This window comes from Schistocerca gregaria, chromosome 4 (assembly GCF_023897955.1).
Source record: "Schistocerca gregaria isolate iqSchGreg1 chromosome 4, iqSchGreg1.2, whole genome shotgun sequence".
In the NCBI taxonomy this organism is placed as follows: Eukaryota; Metazoa; Arthropoda; class Insecta; order Orthoptera; family Acrididae; genus Schistocerca; species Schistocerca gregaria.
In genome coordinates this window covers 694,276,826-694,297,271 of record NC_064923.1, presented here as the reverse complement: position 1 = coordinate 694,297,271, position 20,446 = coordinate 694,276,826, and the positions used below count along the sequence as shown (strand labels likewise).

At 42.5% G+C, this 20,446-nt stretch overlaps 2 non-coding genes across 2 annotated transcripts; one reads left to right on the top strand and one right to left on the bottom strand.

Annotated features, from left to right (window-relative positions):
* Positions 1 to 12,909: 12,909 nt before the first annotated feature.
* On the bottom strand, positions 12,910 to 12,984 carry Trnas-cga (transfer RNA serine (anticodon CGA)). Its single transcript has one exon. It is a non-coding gene; the product is annotated as a tRNA-Ser (tRNA).
* A 480-nt stretch (positions 12,985 to 13,464) lies between these two features.
* Trnas-cga (transfer RNA serine (anticodon CGA)) lies at positions 13,465 to 13,539 on the top strand. The gene has a single exon. It is a non-coding gene; the product is annotated as a tRNA-Ser (tRNA).
* Positions 13,540 to 20,446: the final 6,907 nt, after the last annotated feature.

Below are 20,446 nucleotides of genomic sequence, written 5' to 3'. Positions count from 1 at the left end.
TGGCACAAATGGTGAATAGCATCAATGGTAATCCTATAAAGCGTTGCTGATCAATATACCTGGTACCCATAATCAAGTCTCGATCCCTCGGTAGCCCTATTGAACTGGAGCAGACGCTGTGGCTACGGCACCTTGAGATATTCAGTGTCTTCCGCGCCCTTGCCTACAGGTCTGTTACGTATAGAATCCAAGGCAGCTTCGAATCAAAAAGGAAGATGGGAAGCCTCAAATAGTATTTTATTGGTGTCGTTCATAAACAAGTCAGGTAAATTAAAAGTACGAACGGAAAGACTGAAATGAATACACACTTTTGTTTTCTGACTAATCTGATGCGGCCCACCACGAATTCCTCTCTTGTGCCGAGCTATTCATCTCAGAGTAGCACTTGCCATCTACGTCCTCTACTATATGCTGGGTGTACTTTAGAATATTTTCCTTTGCAGCTCACTGTAGTATGATAAAGGTTATTTCCTCATGTCGTAACAGATGCCTTACCATACTCTTCCCTCTTCTTGTCAGTACTCTCCTCGCCGATTCTGTGCGTAACCTCCACACTCCTTGCCTAATCAGTCCTCCTATTTTTCAACATTCTTCTGTAACGTCATACCTCAAGTACTTCTAGTCTCTTCTTTCTTAGTTTTCCCACATCCATATTTCACTACCATACATGTTTTCCACATATTCCTTTCCTCTACGATTCTGGGAAGAACCTCCTCAACCCACATGATTTTCGACATTCGTCTGTAGGACCACATCTTAAATGCTTCAATTCTCTTCTGCTTTTCCCACCGTCTATGTTTCACTACCAAACAATGCTGTGCTCGAGATATACATTCTCAGAAATATCTTCCTCGAACGAAGGCCTATTTTTGATACTAGTAGACCTCTCTTAGCCAGGAATGCCCCATTTTGCAACATTAGTCTGCTTTAGATGTCCTCCTTGCTCCGTCCGTCATTGGTTATTTTACTGCCCAGGTAGCAGAATTCCTAAACTTCATCAACTTCGTGACCATCAATCCTGATGTCAAGTTTCTCGCTGTTCTCATTTCTGCTACTTCAATTAACTTTCGTCTTTCTTAGATTTACTCTCAATGAATATTCTGAACGCATTAGGTTGTTCCTTCCATTCAGCAGATCACTCTTCTTCACTTCCACTGAGGATAGTAATGTCATCAGCGAATCCTATCGTTGATATTCTTTCACATTGAATTTTAATTCCACTCCTGAAGCTTTCTTTTATTTCCATCATTGCTTCTTAGATATACAGACTGAACAGTAGAGGCGAAAGACCACATCCCTGTCCTACACTCCTGTTAATCCGAGCACTTGGTTCTTCGTCGTCCTCTCTTATAATTTCCTCTTGGCTTCTGTACATTTTGTATATTAACCATCTCTCCTTAGAGCTTCCTCTATTTTTCTCAGAATTTCGAACAACTTCCCCCACTTTACATTGTCTAACGTTTTTCTCCAGGTCGACAAATCCTATGAAAGTATCTTTTTTTTCTTCAGCGTTGCTTCCGTTTCCAGTCGCAATGTCAGTACTGCATCTGTGGTGTCTTTAATTACCCTAAAATCAAACCGGTCGTTCTAACTGATCCACAACTTTTATTTAAATTTTTGTGTACATTAACCTTGTCAACCACTTGGATGCATGAGATGTTAAGCTGATTGTCAATAACTTTCGAACTTGGCTTCTCTTGCTATGTCTGGAATTGTGTAGAGCTGTTTTTCCGAGAATATTATGGTATGTCGTCGGTCTCATATGAAGTAGTGGAACAAGTCCATTACCTCCACTTTTCTGTCTATAATGTATCTGAAATTAATGATCCAAACAAACAGAAGGAAATGTTTATCTCTAGCAAGAAGCCATATGCTTGAATTTTTCTGGTATCTCAAATGCAGATTCTTCAGCACTCATTTAACTTCAGGGCTCTGTATCTCACAATTAACAAAAATGGACTTGTACCGCTATTGAAAGAAGCCCTTCATACATCCTACACGCTAACGTGAACTTCCTTTTTGTTGCCAGTTTCAAAAAAGATTTAAGATATTCCGATGGAATGATAATTATCCCTTCTGCCTTATTTGTTCTTAAGTCGACCAAGGCTCCTTTAAACTTTGATTCTCATTCTGGATCCCCTATCTTTACTATCGACTAATGTTTGTTATTCTATCACGTCGTCAGACAAGTCTTCATTCTCATAGAAGCATTCAATGCATCCTTTCTACCTATCTGCTTCCAATTCTGCGTGTAACAGTGGAAATGCCATTGCGTTACCACTCTTGCTTTTAATATTTATTGAAGGTTGGCTTATCTTTATGCATGAGCTAGCCCTTCTGACGATCGTTAAATTTTCAGTTTCTTCACATATTTCTTGCAGCTATTTCGACTTAGTTCCCCTGCAGTTGTTATTTGTTTCATTCCTTAGTGACTTATATTTCTGTGATCTTGAATTTCCCTGAGCATTTTTGTAAATCCTTCTTTCATCGATCATCTGAACTAAAACCTCTGTTATCCATGGTTTCTTCGCAGTTACCTTCCTTGTAAAAATTACGTCTTTCTTCCAACTTCTACAATTCTCCTTTTTAGAGATGTCCATTCCTTTTCAACTGAACTTGCTCCAGAGCTATTTCTTATAGCTATAGCTACAGCTACAGCCTTAGAGAATTTCAAGCGTATCTCCTCATTCCTTAGAACTTTTGGACCTCACTTCTTTGGATACTGATTTTTTTTACTAATCTCTTAAACTTCAGTCCGCTCTTCATCACTACTAAATTGTGATCTGAGCATGTATCTGCTCCAGTGTCCACCTTACAACCCAGTATTTGATTTCGAAGTATCTACCTGAATATGATGTAATCGAACTGAAATACACCCATATCTTCCACCCTTTTCCAAGTATACTTCTCCTCTTGTGATTCTTGAACAGAGTGTTAGCTATTACTAACTAAAATTTATCACTGAACTCAATTAGTCTTTCTCCTCTTTCTTTCCTACTAGGAAGCCCATATTCTGCTATAACGCTTTCATCTTCTCCTTCCCCAACAGCAGCCCATGGCTATTTGATTTTCATTTCCGTTTACGTGCAGAACTACAGTTCAGTATTCCAATGTTTTTCCCTATCTCTTCATCTTCTGTTTGTGACGTCGGCATGTGTACCTCAAGTATTGTTGTCGGTGTTGGTTTGCTGTCTATGAGAACAGCCGTATCACTGAAATCTTCACAGTAGCTCACTCTCTGCCCTACCTTCTCATCCTTAAGGAATCCTACTCCCGCTGTACTACTTTCTGTTGCCGTTGCTATTGCCTTATACTCACCTGACCAAAAATCCCTTTCTTCTTCACATTTCGTTTCACTGAACGCCAATAAATATAGGTTCCTCCTTTGTTAGAATTTCTGACATTCCACTTCCCAACTAGTGGAACCTTATCCTTTCGTTCATTATTCAGTCTTTTTCTTATGGTCACCTCTCCTTCGCAGGCCCCCTTCTGGGGATCCGATTAAGGGACTATTCCGGAATCTTTTCCCAATAGAGTGATCAGCACCCCCCTTCTTCAACTACAGGCCACATGCTCCGCAGACACGAAGTATGTGCCTTTAATATAATGGTTTCCATTGCCTTCTGCATTCTCATGCCATTGATCATTGCTGATTCTTCCACCTTTAGGGGCAGTTTCCCATTCTAAGGACAACAGAGTGTCCCAAAAGCGCTGTCCGCTCTTCCACCCTTTTCAACAAGACTTTCGCGGAATGAGGGTGAGTTTATTGCGAGAATCTATGGCGGTCACTGCTGATGATAATTTTCACAGGTTACATCGTAGTGGGGTTCGAACTCGGCACCGAGAACGGTTTGGCTAGATATCGAAGACGCTACCGCTAGACCGTGGGTACATCTGAGCACAGACTAACCTGCAGAAAATGTAAGAGGGCTCTGCAGGTCTCTCCTCCACTCTTCAATGTAAGATGCAACTGACGCGACGTTGCCGCTGTGTAGGAGGAGGAGCAGAAAACTGCAAAATCGGTGGCAAATAAGGAGCATTGTCCAGGGGTCTTCACTGTAAACATGAAGTTGTTGTAGGCTTTGCCAGAGGGTATAGTATCACTTATCGATGCAATCCCACAGGTTTCATAGCAATGGAACAGAAAGTTTCTGTTAGACTCCGATAGCGGTCGTGCTGCATCCGGCAGAACCAATGGAACACCCCCGCTGTCCTACGCCTCGGTGTCGTTAGAGCCCTCTGGAAAAGCAGTAGAGGAGAACCGGATGTCAGAGAATATAACTACACAATGCCGTCTATTTAAGAAAGCCTGTTGGACAAAGGCTCCTGCAGGGTCAAATTTTCGACAGTGGATCGACATCTGAATCCATTCTGAGACTGGCTAAGAAGCTGCCTGGTGTCTAACGTCCAGGCCAAACGACGGTTAACCATTCGCTCCAGGGTCTTCCCTACGCAGCTGTATTACGCTCCAGTAACTGCTGGGACATGCTGGTTCCTTTTCCGGGCTTGAGGAGAGATACCAAATCACCTCCATCCACGTGTTTGGATATTGGGTAATCTGCCATAAGGAATTTGAAACGTTGTAAAAGTCATTCCTGGGCTAGGTGTAGAGTCTTTGACAATTAACTAAAACATCATGAGTCGGGTCACGAACCACGCAATTACTTAAATTTTGACAGATAATCATTAGCAAGAGCTGCCGAAAACTTGCGGCATCAGAAGTCACCGTCGTTCAGCCAATAGTCTTGCCGAATGGGTCTTTCTGGAAGTCACCAAACTGAGCTCTGCCATCTCTTGCCTTCTGGATCTCATGAATGAAGAACGCAGAAAGCGATCTGCGTTACAGACGATCGGTGCTTGTGAAAACTGTATTTATTCCCTCACCTGTAAAGGAGCCCTGAGCTATGTCGTGCCATACTCCAGGCCTGTTTACTTCCTCAATCTTAAATAAATATTTGAGGTACATTCTATCTTTCTTCGAAAAATAAGTTACTTACCTAAGTCAGAACTTTTGCCATTTTGTATTCTTAGCGTAAACCTCCCCTCGATTCATTTACTGGTTTTGGACGTATGTGGAGTGACGTGCCTTGGCTGTCTCAGCCCTGTATTTCAATAGTAATAATAGTAATAATAATAATAATAATAACAATAATACGTCTTCTCTAAAAACTTTTTATTTTTCTGGTTCATCTGAATACGCATCGGAAGTGTCGCAACTTTCCCATGATCTGAATGATATTTACAGTCTCATGTTTTTCGTATATTTCATAGCGGTAAAAGTCAAACGTACTTATTAATTAACCTATTTCCTTCCTTAACGTCGTACCAAACTTGTCGCTGTTATATTTCGCTACGCTGGATGCGCGGCAGATTATAAGATGCGGGTTTGCTTAACTGAAGTTTGCATGCTGCAGAGAAGCGCAGGGGCAGAAGAGGAGCCCTGGAACCCGAACAATGTTTGGTCTGTTACCCTGTCGCCCAATTATAAACGGGTCACCTGATATTTGACGTTTGCGACCTACGGTTCTTCCTGCTTATTATCGTGACATTTAGACAGCCATACAAAGGAGATCAGTAGTCGTCTGTTGTACGTTCCATTGACTACATGTAACGTAACGTATTATGAGAAAAACCTATAAACCCGATTGTCAAAATTAGTTATTCTCCACATTGTTTGCATCGTTACACGCGCGTCATTTACATGAATATCTTGTATCATATCCAGCTTCGCTTTTTATTAACTGTCACAATTGTTCTTGGAAATTTAATCCATAAGGGGATGAAAGTTTTTAGGAAACTATTTCATTATATAATTTTTTTTAAACTAAATCTATGACAACTGGCATTTCACTTCACTGTTATACATGAAGACATATGTGTTAGGGAATGAAACATTAGTTGGAAAAATGACCACAAGAACGCGAAAGGCACGATTAACAAAAAACTGGATTACAGCTACAAGAATACGTTTTTTTTGGCATAAGTCCAGTGGGAAAACATGTAATTATGCGGTAATTGTTGAATATTTGGAAATGTAGCTGTCTTTAAAACGTTCATCGTAAAATTTGAGGACAGATAAGATTTTCTGGACAGTTAACTATAAATATGGCACGTATTTAAAGATCTTAAACTCACAGGACCCAAAAAGGGCTACACCGTACTGAATGACGTACAAGGGGCTAAATAGCACTTTCGCAGATCGCAGAAAAACACTGTTTTTATGTACATTTATGAATTAATACTAAGGGAAGTTAATAATGTGAATCTGCATATTTTAAGAAAAGTTATAATAAATAAATTACTACACTGCAGTGAATTCTGAATGTGTAAGCCGTAAGGTCGCTTGTCTATGGAGCTCTACTAATACTTAACATATATGAGTTTTTTTCATTGTGTAGTTGGGAAGATATAAGAAATGTAGCCCGCACTGAAATCACTACTTTGACACACCTTCACACGCAGTTGCGTTGGACAAATTCAGTCAGCGTTTACTTATTACGTGCGACGATTGTGGGGTGCATTAACACTAGTGACTTTTGAAACCTGCTTCTTTTTTTTTTTTTGTACTTACGATCTAAAGTGTTATGTTGTGTTGACTCGCACTGAATAGTTCACTTTATGCCTAGGCAGATATGGTCAAAAATTGGTCTTTTCCTATGGTGGATTAGAGAAGACACCAGTTTCACAACTGACGGCCGAGGAATATGTACAGACGCGTCCAAAATATGTAACTAAACACAGTTTACTTTTATCATTCACTTTATCAACTTGTCTCCTCCCCTCACATTTTCAAATCAGTATTTACAATTAGTTTACTGATATGGTTCAAATGACTCTGAGCACTATGGGACTTAACTTCCGAGGTGATCAGTCCCCTAGAACTTATAACTACTTAAGCCTAACTGACCTAAGGACATCACACACATCTACGCCCGAGGCAGGATTCGAAACTGCGACCGTAGCGGTCACGCGGTTACTGATATGCATATGCGATTCAATCTAAGTGGGCATTTCACATGATCACGTTCTTATTCTTTTGTTACTGTCATTTATTAGAGTTTATGTGTTTTCATTTTAGGTATACCGTGATATAAAGTCACAATTTCTTCAGTACAAAGATTCTGCACCACATTGCGAGTGTCGATAGGAAAAAAAAACAATGGTTTCCACCATTAATTTGTCTTATGGGAAGTAGAGCAGCGGACAGCTTCAGCGTTGTCAGCTTATGTGCCACGAATCGTGATGAAAGCTGCTTTTAAGGGCTTCCTGGAGAGTATCAGCGGACGCAGGATACCACGTAAGTCGACGTTGGGCAAAAAATATTTGAAACAGGTGTGTGAAAGGACTATTGGTGATTCCAAGAACACCTTATTTTGGCTTTCAGTCGGCGAGACCATTGACATGTGTATCTGATTTATAGCAAACTTAGCGAAGGGGAAATTATATTTTACTTCGCTAGGAAAATCCCACCTCCCCCCGTGTGATGAACTGGAGAAGACGAATCATGGCACCGTAACTCGCACTGTGAGGGATGCCCTACAAGTCCTATGACCAGGAAAGGTAGGGGTGATAAAGTTTTTCTATTTGTAACGTACTGTGCTACCTGTAAGTTAAAAGCGAGACATCATTAAAAGAATTCTGTTCCAATATGATCCACTGCACCTGTCTTGCCCGTGACCTCGTCCAGCAGAGGATGTCTGATATGATTTTGCTGAGGCTAACGGTATTATTTCCTCTCTTAGTAAAGTGTTTCTCAAAGCTCGTACCCGTATTCAGTTCTTTAAGCAAATGGCTCCAAACGTTCCCCTCCCACCTGAACCCTTACTTACACGTCTATGCATCCTGTTCTTAGCAGTAAATAAAAGAGCTAGGAGACACATTCGACTGTAGTGAATTAGCTTTTACCTAAACAACCAAGACGGTCCTTTGGAAAAATAACGTTACATACTTGACATTTTTAAGACTCGGCCGCGTCGAGTCCGCATTTCGATCACTGAAAAATGTTGTAGATGTGATACCCGAGGTGCAGGTGTATCGAGAGGAAATGCCTGGTTCAGTTTGTACACCATTAAGCATTAAATTAAGGAATATTCGTCTGAGGTATCCGGGAAGTGAAGATATGAAAAAAGTGTCCACCATTATTCAGGGGAGAAGTTCGAAGTTATTTGTATTGAGGGCCCCGAGCATTTTCGTCAATCGACAAAATATGTGCAGTTGACCATTTTGTTTTATAGAGGTCCTTCTCAGCCTACAAAAATGCTCTGAGGGCCAATAAAAAATTTTTCACTTTACAAAACTTAAAGATGTATGGAACTGTGTACTGTAACAGCAAAATGAAATGTATGATCCCATACGTTTTCACGTTAGACCACGAATGGTGATCATATATAGGAGTGACACGTGAAAAGAATCTTCCAATAAAATACTTTTCATTAAAATAGAAGCGGAGATCAATAAGTTCCCCTTTGAGGGCGCCGGTGAAGTTAATATGCAAGAGAGTGCAATACCGATGCAGGTGTCCAAGCACCGACATGTAGGCAATGGGTTTGTGTAGCGTTCGTATCTTTCCGATATGCGATAAATGCGGCAACGTGAGCGTTGGCGACATTATTACCAAATGCGTCCAAACAGGACCAACGTACTGTTTATCTTTCTTTGACTCTTACGGGAATAGCCAAAGCGTGCGCGAGTAATGAGTGGGTGGGCAAATGCCTATAAGGTACAATACGTATGTAGAATTGTGGACAGTTGGGAATGTGAGTCTCACAGGAAGCGTGCAAGGGATAATTCCCAACAGTCGCGCTATTCATCTGTGTCCTCGGGGGCTCAGATGGATAGAGCGTCAGCCACGTAAGAAGGAGATCCCGGGTTCGGGTCCCGGTCGGGGCACGCATTTTCAGCTGTCCACAACGAGGTGTATCAACAACACCTGTCGGCAGCTAAGGTTGTCAGTTAGTCATTATTTATAGCTAATTATGCTGACATCAAAGTGACCTACCTTGATTCGTCCATTTGATAGCTGTTGGAAGCAGAAGTTTTTGCGGTGCCCAATGGTGGCAGTTAATCGCTGGGCGATTCAGGAATGTGTATATGACCTTCCGCCACGTTCATTATCCCAGAGTTTAATCAAGTTTTGTCTGGACAATGATATGCAGAAATGGAAGGCGCTGGTTTTCATCAACATCCATGGCAGATTTAATATTTTCATGAATCTTGTTGAGTTGGTCGAGGAATTCGCCACTCAATGCAGCCACAATTTTGGGCGCCTCGAGGTTACCCGAAAACATCGTGAAGGGTTTAAATTTTCCAAAAAAGGCCGCATCCCTATTGATATGCTGTACAACGGCATGAAATCGTGGATTCGTCATCTCTTCGTGGCAGCATTGTACGAAGGCTTCGAAGTTTAATAAATTAGCCTCCTTAATAAGCAGCTTCTCCATGCTATTAGGGGCCCGCCACTTCTCGCCATAGCGGTACGTATTAAACGAATGTATGGCTTTGCGGCGATATTATCAGTACAAACCGCCATGAGCTAATGGTCGCGCACTTGTGCTGACGCGGTCACTTTCGGATTTGGACTGGGACTCAATTGATACAGCGGCAGTATCACAGTAGATGCCAATATAAGAGAAAACCATGGAAGGGCCTAGATTGAAATTCAGACGGCTTCCACAGCAACAGTATCTTGCAGAATGAAGAACTAACATATTTTTATCAACATGACGGCGTTAAACATCGACGCGAGTGACATGTGAGCACTGAATAACGGGCCTAACTTTGCACCATAGACACCGAGTATCCCTTTCACTGGCATGGTAAGTATTGAGGTACAAGCAGTTGGCAAGATTCCCGGTGAAATCGGAGAAAAAATCATTCTGAAACGAGACGCATACATTCGGTATCCATGCCGCCAGTGCTGAACTTAACAAGAGCTGTGCAAATGTTCCTGGCGTGCCTCGCAACAATTCTCTCATCGTAGTCCTTGTCAACTGACAAGGGTAATGTAGCTGTCATACTGAAAAGGTCGACTACAAAGCGAAGATTTGATTGATTTTAGAGGAAGCCAAGTACCAAAAATTATCAAGGGATCCACCATTCAGAATAATGAGGAACATGTTGAAACGTCTCAGGCGGGCTTGAATAGAAAAGAGTTTCATCAAAATTCTCCTCCCGAGACATTTCGATAACATACATTTTACGGCCATCCGAAAATACATGAGAAGAACACACCCCTGTATACCATCGTGAGCACCATTAGATAACTGACTTAAAGACTTACGAAACATACGGCCAGACTTCTTACTCCACATGTTGGTCACTGTGTGCGCCATATCAAGAACACGACGGACTTAATCAGTCGAGTTATATACCTGCAACTTGAAGAACTAAGTACGATGGTCAACTTTCATTTGGTCTGATATTTACTTGTGTTCCCATTACAAATGCTGTGATATCTGCCAGAAGGAAATTTTCACTCTGCTGAAGCGTATGAAGCCGATATGAAACTTCCTGTCAGATTAAAACTGTGTGCCGCACCGAACTCGAAGTCCCGATTTCGAGTCTCGGTCCGACACACAGTTGTAATCTGCCAGGAAGTATTGTTGAGGATTTATTTGAAAACGTGCTGAGAACAGCGCCTTTTTTTGTACAGTGAGAAACAGATTAAGCAGAGAGACGACCTTGCGATGGGAAGCCCATTAGCTACAGGCAGAGCCAAGCCGATTGTGGACTAGTTTTAAGACTTTAACCTGGACACAGCTGCTGCAAAATCTAGTGACGGTGCTTTAGGCTCTTTCCCACATTCGAATAGGCCTCAGTTACACTTTCCGCAAACATTTAGAAAACGTTAGCACACTTTAAAATGGGATAACAATTTGCACAGACAGATGGGGTACGCACATTCCGTCCTGCCCGTGGAAGGGCGACAGAAACAACATGCTCCAGAACTCTGCTAATAACATTGCCAAATCCAAAGATTAATATACCGATCCCGTAAAGATACTGGATAAAGGCGAGGAAGAGGAAGAATGATGGATGTGAAAACTAGGAGATTTCTTGGACTACACGAAAAATATCTACGACAAATCTGATTCATAACGGAGTTAGTGAAGGGTGGTGCTTCGCCGTTCCTTTACATCATCGTCTGCCGAAATTCCAGTTTGTGTCCCAGAAATGGTGTTTACCGGGAACTATCCAACTCCGAATGGTATCTGCATGCTGACAGCTACTAGCAGCCACCGCAGAATCGTTCTGTTCTTGAAGACCATCGTGAAAAACTGCCAAGGGAACTGAGAGCCATTTATGGAAAGAATTGTAGGAAACGGCTAATGTTACCGACAGATTTCCTGAGTCATCTTTCCGAAAACTCATAATCAGAAGAGGCCCCCCCCCCTCCCTCCGCCAAATAGGACACGAAGAAACGTGCATTTTTTGCCGTTCTGTGGCTCAGGAACAGGAAAAACTATCTGGTAAACAACCATTAAATCTTTAGGCCTCCGGAAAATAATCTGACCATTCAAGAGGTCTGTAAAATCAAGGATTAGCCGAGGGGTCTAAGGCGCTGCAGCCATAGACCGTGCAGCTGGTCCTGGCGGGGGTTCAAGTCCTGCCTCGGACATAGGTGTGTGTGCTTGTCCGTAGGATAATTTAGGTTAAGTAGTGTGTAAGCTTAGGGACTGATGACCTTAGCATTTAAGTCCCACAAGATTTCACGCACATTGGAACATTTTTTTGTAAAATACGTTGCAGGTCCCAGTACGCAAGGGGTACATAATATACCGTGTGGGTGTGAACGGTTTTATGTCGGGCAGTCTGTGGGTACCAATCAACAGCACCATATAGAACACGTGTGTCCACCCACGGTACCCTGAGAAATCTGCGGTAGGAGAACATGCTCTGGGAAATACACACGTAGCTGCAGTCGGCGAAACATCTGTTATTAAACGGATTAATAGCTTCTGGATTCGCGTCATAAACGAAGCCATCGACGAAAAGGTTTGTAACCAGACTCTCAACGGTTGCCTCCATCTAAGCACTGCTTTAGATCCGGCCATCGGAAGGTCGAAGTCTGTTTGGTGTGTGCGCAAATAAAATATTACCAAATATATCGCTGGACTGGGCACGGGTAACATTGGAGAAGTCACCGTGGCTGTATAAGGATGACAGTAACACGACAGCCAGCCCTTTGACAATAATCGAGAAGCAGCGCTCGACCGAAAACTCGTGGATTTCCAACAACTTTTTTGGACGCCCGAGAGAATGTTATAAGTAGCTCTAAGCACTATGGGACTTAACATCTGAGGTTATCAGTCCCCTAGACTTAGAACTACTTAAACCAAACCTAAGGACATCATACGCATCAATGCCCAAGGCAGGATTCGAACCTGCGACCGTAGCAGCATCTACATCTACATCTACATTCATACTCATCAAGCCATCTGACGGTGTGTGGCGGAGGGTACCTTGTGTAACTCTATCGGTTCTCCCTTCCATTCCAGTCTCATATTGTTCGTGGAAAGAAAGATTGTCGGTATGCCTCTGTGTGGGCTCTAATCTCTCTGATTTAATCCTCATGGTCTCTTCGCGAGATATACGTTGGAGGGAGCAATATACTGCTTGACACCTCGGTGAAGGTATGTTCTCGAAACTTCAACAAAAGCCCGTACCGAGCTACAGAGCGTCTCTCCTGCAGCGTCTTCCTCTGGAGTTTATCTGTCACCTCCGTAACGCTTTCGCGATTTCTAAATGATCATGGGTCATCCGTATCTCTTCTATCAACCCTATCTGGTACGGATCCCACACTGCTGAGCAGTATTCAAGCAGTGGGTGAACAAGCGTACTGTAGAATGAGATTTTCACTCTGCAGCGGAGTGTGCGCTGATATGAAACTTCCTGGCAGATTAAAACTGTGTGCCCGACCGAGACTCGAACTCGGGACCTTTGCCTTTCGCGGGCAAGTGCTCTACCAACTGAGCTACCGAAGCACGACTCACGCCCGGTACCCACAGCTTTACTTCTGCCAGTACCTCGTCTCCTACCTTCCAAACTTTACAGAAGCTCTCCTGCGAACCATGCAGAACTAGCACTCTTGAAAGAAAGGATATTGCGGAGACATGGCTTAGCCACAGCCTGGGGGATGTTTCCAGAATGAGATTTTCACTCTGCAGCGGAGTGTGCGCTGATATGAAACTTCCTGGCAGATTAAAACTGTGTGCCCGACCGAGACTCGAACTCGGCACACAGTTTTAATCTGCCAGGAAGTTTCATATCAGCGCACACTCCGCTGCAGAGTGAAAATCTCATTCTGGAAACGTCCCCCAGGCTGTGGCTAAGCCATGTCTCCGCAATATCCTTTCTTTCAGGAGTGCTAGTTCTGCATGGTTCGCAGGAGAGCTTCTGTAAAGTTTGGAAGGTAGGAGACGAGGTACTGGCAGAAGTAAAGCTGTGGGTACCGGGCGTGAGTCGTGCTTCGGTAGCTCAGTTGGTAGAGCACTTGCCCGCGAAAGGCAAAGGTCCCGAGTTCGAGTCTCGGTCGGGCACACAGTTTTAATCTGCCAGGAAGTTTCAAGCGTACTGTAACCTACTTCCTTTGTTTTCGGATTGCATTTACTTAGGACTCTTCCAATGAATCTCAGTCTAGCATCCGCTTTACCAACGATGAACTTTATGTGATCATTCCATTTTAAATCGCTCCTAATGCATGCTCCAAGTTAATTTATGGAATTAACTGCTTCCAGTTGCTGACCTGCCATTTTGTAGCTAACTGATAAGGGATGTATCTTTCTATGTATCTGGTAGCGTGGTTCCGGACTGAAGCACCTAGAACCGCTCGGCCACAGCGGCGGGTGAATGTTGTACGTACTCCAAAGGAATTCACATGCTCATGAGTCTCACTAAGTGATTATAAAATTGACCTGCACTTACAGATACAGCTCTGTTGCCACGAGAGAAATAGTAGTCGATTTGTCAAATAAAAAGATTCTTTCGCGAATGGTCCCGCGTTACGTACTCGTGGGATTCGCCAGACCGTATCTGGATGCTCAGGGCTCAAAACGTCCCAGAATATTTTTTGTGACCTTTTGCGTGGCTATATGGGGATAGCACTGTTGCTGCACTTACTGACTGGGGGCAAAATAAACGGCAGGATTTTTATGGTGTGGAAATGTGCGGATACTGTTTTACGATATGGGCAGCTTTATTGCCGTGATCGATTTGGGGGGGCTTACCTCCGGCAGCGACATAAATCTCTGGAAACGACTGCTGGGTGGCGCTAAGGGAACGGCGTGCAGCTGCAGAGCCGGAGCGCCGTGCTCAACGGTCCCAGTTTCCGGGCCGACGCTGTAGCACTTTGAGCCTTGCGGCAAGCGCCAGATATACGTGCCACCTTGTCTGTGAGATTTCTTAGTCGGGTGTCATTTGCCTGGTAACTTCTTAACGTGTCAGGACTGCAACGAGACGCAGTTGGTTTCGTCGACATCTAAACCTGCACCCCGCAAGCCACCTCATCGTGTGTGGCGGAGGGTACCTTGCCTACACCTGTCACTTCACAATACACAGTGGCTTTGTTGAGAAAGAAAAAAAAATGAAGTGAAACTGCTCGTAAGATTGTTAATTTCCAACCAAATGATGGAGAAGCAAACGGTTGAGGCACTGAGGACCATAAAAGCCCAAAGCACAGACACAAAGCATTGAGAGGAATAGATGTTTTTGAAGATGTAAATAGCAGGAAAACGACCACTCTCACACTCTCTGTTGATCTATTCTGGACGTGGGACAGCGGCTAGTCAAACAATTAACAAAGAAATCCGCAAAACAGAGGTTCAAATTAAGAAGCTATTTTATTTTATTCTTGAATCTCAATTGAGACAAGTGTAATGTGCTGCGAACACATAGAAAGATAGATCCCTTATCATTTAGCTACAAAATAGCAGTTCAGCAACTGGAAGCAGTTAATTCCATAAATTATCTGGGAGTACGTATTAGGAGTGATTTAAAATGGAATAATCATATAAAGTTGATCGTTGCCAAAACAGATGCCAGAATGAGATTCTTTGGAAGAATCCTCAGGAAATGCAATCCGAAAACGAAGGAAGTAGCTTACAGTACGCTTGCTCGCCCACTGCTCGAATACTGCTCAGCAGTGTGGGATCCGTACCAGATAGGGTTGATAGAAGAGATCGAGAAGATCCAAGGGAGAGCAGTGCGCTTCGTTACAGGATCATTTAGTAATAGCGAAAGCGTTACGGAGATGATAGATAAACTCCAGTGGAAGACTCTGCAGGAAAGACGCTTTTTTTGCAGTTTAGAGAACATACCTTCACCGAAGAGTCAAGCAGTATATTGTTTCCTCCTACGTATATCTCGCGAAGAGACCTTGAGTATTAAATCAGAAAGATTAGAGCCCACGCAGAACCATATCGACAATCCTTCTTTCCACGAACAATACGAGACTGTAATAGAAGGGAGAACCGATAGAGGTACCCAAGGTACCCTCCGCCACACACCATCAGGTGATTTGCGGAGAACTGATGTAGTTGTAGATGCTAGCAGTTTCGGCAATTTAGTGTGCCATTCCAGACCCCATATGCATCTCTGAAAAATTATCGATACTGGCATACTGAGGCCATCTGTTTTTGGATATCGTGAGTTCTCAGCTTTACACCTAGTATTTAATACAGCCCCACAAAAAGGAGTCGTATGTGTTCAGATCCCGAGAATATGGCGGCCAATCGATGTCCATGCCGGTGGTCTCTGGGTGCCCCACAGCCAGAGGGCAGTCACAAAAGTGCTCCTCCAGTACATCAAACACTCTCCTGTTTCGATGGGGTCGAGCTGCCTTTCATGAACCACATATTGTCGAAATCAGTGTCACTTTGCATAATGGGGATGAAATCGTCTTGCAAAACTTTCGCGTACCGTTCGGTAGTCACCGTGCCATCAAGGAATATCGCACCGATTATTTCGTGACCGGACGCTGCGCATTACACAGTGACCAGTTAGAGTGAAGTGACATCTCGATCGCGAAATTTTGAGTCCCCCAAATGTGCCAATTTTGCTTATTGCCGGACCCATCCAAATGAAAGTGTGCTCCGTCGCTAAACCAAACCATACTACTGTTCACCATGCCATGTGGTCAACCATGCAGTTTGCGCTTTTTAACGCAAACCATTTAGAAGATACGGCGATTTTATTTCGAATAGTTTAGTAAATGTCACCCTGTACTATGTAGCTAATGTTATGTTAGTAATTTTTAATAATGTATAACTAAAAGGAAAGAACATTCAGTTAATACTTTCCCCACATCTATTTTATACATAGCTGGAATATTCGCAAACTTGTACAGATCCGTATTTGGAAAGGTGTTTAGGAGTGCTGGAGGTCTTTCGATTAGAGACGTTAGTCACGTGCTAGGCAGTGCACGTACCGTAGTTTTTTGACTGCTGTTCTTGGTCGAGTGCAAGAGCGTGTGCGGCCTATGACTATTATCGTCACTTGTAGCTAGAGTTATTTCTTTGCAACAGTTTACAACTTCAAAATGTGTATTCACTTTTAATTAATATAGAGCTCTGGTACTGTTCGTTGTTAGTGGTGAACTGGATATCTTTTAGAACCGATTGAACTGCTAGAAATGGGAGTTTTATTAAATTTACCGTTCTGGTACACTGCACAATGCCAGTGGGAAATATTATATGTTACCTGTGTACGCTTTGCTTGCAACAATTGCATTTCTGTTTCGTATCGTATGTGTTTCACAGTGTAAATATTAAGCTCTGTATGGCTACAATTCAATAAATTTTCTTTGTTGAGCTAAATAAAATTGAGACTGAGTATTATACCTTCATCAGAGAACATCCTTGTGCTAATGGACCACTACCGTATAATTTCATTTAATATTTCCCATTTATTAGTGATTTACATTTTATGAACTGACTGTGCTTTAGGCTGGGCTTCTAGGATTCAAAATGTTTCGTTAGGACACAATGAAACAATGCACAACCATACCCCAAGAGTTGTAGACAAGAGATTGATTTTGTTTATAATCAAGGCGCTGAGAGCCATATGAGTCTAAAGCATACTGTCGTTGTTTTTAAAATTTTAGCATGTATACATGCTCCAGACGTCTGTTGATCTTAGGATGAACGCATTTTATTAGTTCTGTACCCCTGAATTGTGAATGTGAATACTTGCTAATAGGTTTATCTGATATTTATTTATTTATTTATTTATTTATGCATTTATTTTACCTGGCAAGATTAGGGCCTTCAGGCCCTCTCTTACACCTAACCAGGCATACTCAGATTGAACGAGTTACAGTTACTAAATAACATTAAGAACATTTAACGTATTATGCAGTATTGATGTCAAACGAAAAAAATTTGATATTATAACAGTAGTACAATGATAGTTATAACAATAAAAATAATTATAACAATCAACGATAATAATGATAATAATAATGATAATAGTAATAATAATAATAATAATAATAATAGTGACTAAGTATATGAAAGTAAACATACATTTCTTTTGTGAATGTCAGTTAGTTGGGAATTTTCTCGTTATATTCTTGCAGCTTGTGAGTTATTCTCATCGAGCAGAGACATAAGACGATAGAATGGGGTGAAAGAGATATATAAGAGGTAGATAGGTTTGAGGAAGAGAAAAAGAATGGTAAAATTCGAAGCTGTGATGGAGAGAAGAAAGAAAGAGATGTTAGGGGCACAACAATGGTGGCTATACCGTCCCTAATATGTAAGTTTTGAGTTCCCTCTTGAATGTTGAGTAGTTCTGGATAAGACGCAGATCACAGGGGAGTGCGTTCCATAGTCGTATGGCTGAGATGGAGAATGACACGGAGAAAGATTTTGTGTTATGTAAAGGTACAGCCAAGATGATAGACGTATCCGATCTGGTATTGCGATTGTGGAATGATGATAGATGTTTAATGTGAGAAGATAAGTATTGAGGGCACCAGTGGCTAAGAAATCGATGAAGTAAGCACATCGTGTGGAGATCGCGTGCCTTATGTGGGCGTATCCAACCTAGCTGGGAGTATGAAGGACTGATATGATCATACAACCGAATATTGCACACGTATCTGACGCAAGCATTCATCACTAGCTCGAGGCATCTAGAATTTTCACTATTCGTGCCGTGTTGAACTACATCGCAGTAGTAAAGATTAGGCAAGACTAGTGTTTGGACTAATTTTTGTTTAACATGGGTTGGAAATATTTTTCTAAATTTTTGAATTGCATGTAGGGAGGAGAGCGATTTCCGGCAAGCTGTGACTGTTTGTTCTTCCCAGTTTAGGTGTTCATCCAAGATTATTCCAAGGTCTTTTACTGTTTTTTGGTATGGTAGTTGGGTACCATTGAGGAGTATTTTAGGGACCGTTTCGCGAAAGTACCGGCTGATTAACTTTGGATGAGATATAAGTGTGACCTGGGATTTCTTGGGGTTTAGTTTCAGACCTAGGTTCTGTGCCCATCGAGAAACAGAGCAAAGATCTGCGTTCATACTCGCTACTGCGCCAGCAATGTTTTTGGGGCTTGCACTTATGTACAGTTGGATGTCGTCAGCATATAGATGGTAGCTGCAGGAGTGAATCACTGAAGAAACATCATTAATATACAGTGAGAAGAGTAGTGGACCAAGGACGGAGCCTTGGGGAACTCCAGAGTGCACGCTTTTCCATGATGACTTTTCCGACCCACAAACAACTTGTTGACTTCTGTTTTTGAGGTAGCTGTCGAACCAGTGTATTGCGCTGATTGAGAAATTCAGCTGTTTCATTTTAATTAGTAATATATCGAAGTCAACTGTGTCAAAAGCCTTGCTAAAGTCAAGCAGTGTTAGGATAGTAGCTTCACGTCTTTCCATAGCATGTTTAATGTCATCAGTTACTTTGATTAATGCAGTTGCTGTACTATGGTGCTTTCGAAAGCCTGACTGATATTCGTCATGGATGTTATGAGTTTTGAGGTAATCCGTCAGCTGTTCATGGACGATGTATTCTAGGGCTTTAGATATTGCAGGTAGTATGCTGATCGGCCTGTAGTCACCTGGCGACTTAGGGTTGTCAGTCTTGGGTATAGGCTGGATTAAACTTTGCTTCCACTCAGTAGGATATATACTACTGACAAGAGACAGGTTGAAGATGTCTGTGATAATTGGAATAATAGTGGCTACGACGTTTTTAATCATGCCAATGCTCACTCCATCATTTCCTACTGCCTCGGAAGAGATTCTCATAATTGCCTTGTGTACTGTGCCGGTAGTGACATGTTTTAGGAAAAACTTGTCTCTCAAGAGATTGATATCTTGGGGCTGGTAATTTGTCGCTGCGTGGCAGATTACAGCTGTTGAGAAGAAATCGTTTAATTCTTCTGCAGACGCTTGATAAACAGCGTCATATCTTCGCTTCCCTATACCGAAACTGCGCAGCTTTTTCCACAGTGCAGCAGGTTTTGATATGCCGCATACGACAGAGCGGGCATGTCTGATTTTGGCATTTCTCACGCTTTGCTTCGTTCTGTTTCGGAGTTTCCTATAAGCTTCGTACGCCTCGGGAGTTGGGTTACGCTTGAAGGCCCTGTGTGCAGCATCACGTTTATTCCTTAACTGGCGTAATGCAGTGGTGAGCCATGGAGCAGGAGCTCTCTTTACCTTGACAGTGCGTTGAGGAGCATGTTTATCATACAGTGCAATAATTTTGCTACATAATTGCCGAATTTTTCCGTCTAAAGTCGGTTCATTGCTTATATCATGCCAAGGGATGTCTGAGCAATCCTTTTGAAGAGCGTCATGGTTAACATTTTTTAAGTTTCTGTAGGTTACCAGGTGAGATTTTTCTTTGGTAGTATGCACTGAGTAATTTAAGAATATCACGTCATGAGCAGAGAGTCCCGGAGCGGATGTCTGATTGGCGCGGATTATTTTATCTGGTCGCTTTGTTGCTATTATATCTATGAGTGTGTGGCTGTGTGACGTGTGGTGAGTTGGGTCCAGCGGTGTTAAACTCATATCATTGGAGTGGAACAGTCGCCTTAGTTTTTCGGCAGAGGGAGATTTTAACTGTAAGTCGATGTTTGTGTCGCCCATAATGATTATGTGTTCATACTGTGTCACGAGTGAGGACAGGGCAGACTGAAAGGAGGACATGGCACCGACGTTTGGAGGTTTATAGATTACTCCAATTAGCAGTTTCTGATTTGATGTATTTATTTCGAAAAACAAGAACTCTGCTTCTCCTTCGCCCTTTGCATCCGATGTGCATAGTACAGTAGGTGTCAGATCAGAGCGAACATAGGCACCCACACCACCCCCGCGTCGTGTTTCACGATCTGCCCTTAGGAGAGAGTAACCAGCGATTCGGACAACAAATTCCAATTGTCTATGCTATAGGAACGGTAACTCTGACGTCCATTTCTTCATAAAAGCTGGA